The sequence below is a fragment of the Mytilus edulis genome, chromosome 12 (assembly GCF_963676685.1).
Source record: "Mytilus edulis chromosome 12, xbMytEdul2.2, whole genome shotgun sequence".
Classification (NCBI taxonomy): domain Eukaryota; kingdom Metazoa; phylum Mollusca; class Bivalvia; order Mytilida; family Mytilidae; genus Mytilus; species Mytilus edulis.
Window position 1 is genome coordinate 56,418,132 of NC_092355.1, and position 4,220 is coordinate 56,422,351.

Below are 4,220 nucleotides of genomic sequence, written 5' to 3' on the forward strand. Positions count from 1 at the left end.
GCGGATCCAGGGGGAAAAGGGGGGGTGGTTTCCAAGGGTTGGAACCCTCCCCTTTTTTGCCGATCAATGCATTTGAATGGGGACATATAGTTGGACCCCCCCTTTTTTTGTCCTGGGTTAGGGAATCCCCGCTTTGTAAAATGTTGGATCCGCTCCTAAAATATATGTATATAGTGACCTTATACGGATATCGATGCTGACAGTAGCAAGACTTATTGCTTTGTCTCTATTCTTTACTTTTAAATTATCGATCATATTTTAAACAAATCAGTTGTGTTCATATGTGTGTGTGTCTTACGAATGCAGAGATGTACTTACGACAGGTAATTGTTTTCAAAAAACAAGTTCCATACGAGTAATATCGAGATGAATGCGGGCATTTCTTGGCAAAAATATTTCGAAGGCACATATGGTGTTGCCAACAGCATCTAAAAATAAAATTATAAGCTGATATTCAACCATGGTCATTTTTACAAATGTTTTCCACATTTATACTTCCAAAAGTCAATCGCTGATTGTTCTGTTTCAAAATTAGTTTTAAACAAAATTAATATTACTGCGACTGCAGAGTCTTACATTTACATAGGCAGGCTTTAAAATACAAAATGCTTCAAAGTATTGCAGTCAAAAGTCTTTGTAACATCGTCTCCCATTTACTAAATGTTATGTGAAGATGGATTGCAGCTTAACGTCCAGTGGCAAGCTAATATGCATATTCAGGACGATAACACGTTCATGTAATATGAATATTAAACGTGCTTTGTACTAAAACCAACAAACCGAGACGGACTTTCAATTTGCCAGTCCGCATAGGTCATCTTGCTCGGAAACATTGTCCTCTTACTCGGAAAAATTGTCATCTTACTCCGGAAACATTGTCATCTTACTCGGAAACATTGTAATCTTACTCGGAAACATTGTCATCTTACTCGGAAACATTGTAATCTTACTCGGAAACATTGTCATCTTACTCGGAAACATTGTAATCTTACTCGGAAACATTGTATTGTCATCTTACTCGGAAACATTGTCATCTTACTCGGAAACATTGTCATCTTACTCGGAAACATTGTCATCTTACTCGGAAACATTGTCATCTTACTCGGAAACATTGTAATCTTACTCGGAAACATTGTCATCTTACTCCGGAAACATTGCCATCTTACTCGGAAACATTGTAATCTTACTCGGAAACATTGTCATCTTTCTCGGAAACATTGTCATCTTACTCGGAAACATTATTTTGACACTTTTATCTTACTTCTTTAAGGTGCGGAGAAGCAGCAAATAACAATTTTAAAGTCTTTGGATTCACCCGGTCCGGGCCTATGACATCCCATACTGGAGGCAAACAAGCTACATGTACCACGAGAACATCGAGGGAGTGAAAGGCATGTGAAACTTAAGCTTACACATGTGAGATGTTATTTCAATAACAACAACAAATATAAGGCAAACTCAGTTTTAGATCATTTTGAATTAATGTAAAAGTTCAAAAATTACCTGTCTAATTTGTCAACGGACATACCATTTCCTGTCTGCCCGCACCAACATCCATATCCGTTCAAGTCGTCAGCAAAATATACGTCTCCTGTCTTTGCTTTTAATAGGAAATGAATCCGGTATATATCGTGAAGATCATCTATAAAGATAGAAACATATAATTTTCTAAAATAGATGTTTTACAACTTTTCTCCTTGTCAACCTTAGCATTCACAAACACGAGCCAATTGGACAAAGGAGTAGGTCCGGTAAGCACCGATTTTGGCCTCAAAGGAGTAGGTCCGGTAAGGACCGATTTTGGCCTCAAATTTCAGGTTCATCTGACGAAAGATTTTGACCACTTTTTAAACACTTAAGTGTCTATTTTATTTGTATCAATTACTTTATGTGAACGATTTTAACAGATTTAATCATTAAAAACGATCCGATTCAAGCTCAAATATGAAAAATCTACCTAATATGCCGAAAAATGTCACTTTTCAGATGGTTTTTGGTAAAAATGAAAGTGGTCGCATCCGTGTTCATCCTCAACCTTTTTATATGTTATGTATTATCATAAAATACACCTTACATTTCAATATTAAGGATGAACACGAATGCGGTCACTTTTGTTTTACACGAAAACCGTCTAAAATTTAACTAAAATGCTAGAATTGTGAAGATTTCAGTAATTTAGCATGACTTAATGATGCTAGTACCCGATATATGTGCATTGTATTGTCAAAACCTACCCATATGTATGTAGCAGAAGCATTCTACTGTCTAATAAATAACTTAAAGTTTACATTTTAACAATTTTGTAAAACTACTATATTTTGGGGCCAAAAAGGGGTCTTACTGGACCTACTCCTTTCGTAAGCAAGGGAACTGGTCCCTGTTTCACAAAAACAACTAGTCACTAAAATTGATCGTATTTAAGTATACTGCATTGTTCATAACTTAATGTCAATCTTAGTTGTAAGTTTTTTTGTGAAACCGACTCAGGACGCTTTTCTTGCCATTCCTAATCTCTAATATCGGGCAAGGAGTTCAGTGTGAAGCAAAAATACTCACTTCTTTACAAGCACTGGTTTTATATGAATGATTTGCTACCTGTCGTTTATGCTGTATCGTGCATGCCCTTTAAGAGGGTTTGGATGGGGTTTATATAATACAAAATAATTGGATAAATATGCAGAATAAAAAGCTAAATAAAAGAATAGTGGAAAATCGATGTTTATGTATAATCTTATATTACCTTGCGTGGATTCTATTTTAATATTGTAAGACACAATATCCATAACATGCTGCAACCATGTAACTCTAACATCCCCTTTCAGTATAGCTACGTTGTATGAAAAGAAAAATGATACAAACGTTAATATGACAGGTCTTAGAAAGGTGTACTCATGTTTTTTATCCTGCTCTTAACAAATTATTTTGCAAGTTATAGGTTTTTTTCTTTAATTAAGGTCTTTCCTTTTTCTATAAGGAAAGACCTTACTGTATTTCTTCTGTTTATTATTATTCTTTTTCCGCCAAACTTTGACGAAGTTAGCAGCCTAAACCGTAAGACGTGTCGCTTTCATGTTCTCACTTTGTATCGGTGTCATGAATACCTATCCGGAACTCACCCTGTTAGTCGAAATATTTTGTCGGTTCGGAGTAATCCCTCCGAAACCAAAAAACCTTGTTATCGTTCCAACACCGTAACCGTAATAGATAGAAAAAAAACGAAGGGTGAAATTTGTTCAGGACCAGACCCCGGTTCTTCGTTACATTTGATTCGAAAAGATTCAACGACTCATTGGTAGGGTTATGCCCCTTTGAAAATTAACCGGTGTCGGTGGACCACCAAAACTCAGAAACCGTAAATCGTAGAGACCTAGGATCTTCACCATTCATCAACAATTCATGAGACTTTCAAAAATACCTCAAGGTCAAATGTGTATGTTGACCTTGACCTTTGACCTAACACCTTGTTATCAGAACAACTCAAAAACTATTATACTTACAGAAGTTTTAAATAGTGGAAAATGTTTGGGTCATTACGGCGCAACTTTGTTATATTTTGACCGAAGAGATTTGACCTTTTTTTAAGGGGCATAACACCTGTTTTAGGTTTCTGGAAAGACAAAATCATCTTTTACTATATAACCAAAGGTCCTAGACCCATGGGGTCTTCGGCAATGACATTGGGGACTAATGACCTTGACAAAGGTCAAAAGGTCAAAGGTCAAGGGTCATGTCCCATATAGCGAATTTGGTGTTTTTAACCTTATTTAAAGGTTTTTCAGTGTGTTTTAAAGCTTTTTAATACATTCTACGTCTATTTGAACATGTATTTTACATTACAAAAGGAAAGACCTCTCAATTGTTCAAGAACAATTGACAGTTTAATTCTTTTTGTGTTGCTTAATTTCAATATAATTCTTTTATATTATGCAGAAATATAAATACTGCAATGTGATTGATCAGTTCAAATTTCTTTCCTTTGTTTTCAGAAGATCGTGCTGCCAAAAATACTTTCGTTATTTATGATTTGTTTGTAAATTTGTATGCAATGTAGTCATGCACGGCAGATACGAATGGATCACTATGGTTCCAAGAAAGGTGAAATATAAAAGAATTAGTTAACTACAGATTGATTAGCATTCCACACATTGGAAACGATATTATTTTGATGTGATAACTGTCCGATGTACTTTGCACTAACTTAAATATTTAGTTTGTAAGAG

The 4,220-nt window shown here is 35.3% G+C and overlaps 1 long non-coding RNA gene across 1 annotated transcript; it reads right to left on the reverse strand.

Moving 5' to 3' along the window:
• Positions 1-325: 325 nt before the first annotated feature.
• On the reverse strand, positions 326-2,819 carry LOC139497313 (uncharacterized). The gene is made up of 3 exons (XR_011657746.1): positions 2,741-2,819; positions 1,504-1,642; positions 326-428 (listed from the first exon to the last, which is right to left on the reverse strand). It is a non-coding gene; the product is annotated as an uncharacterized lncRNA (long non-coding RNA).
• Between the last annotated feature and the right edge of the window lie 1,401 nt (positions 2,820-4,220).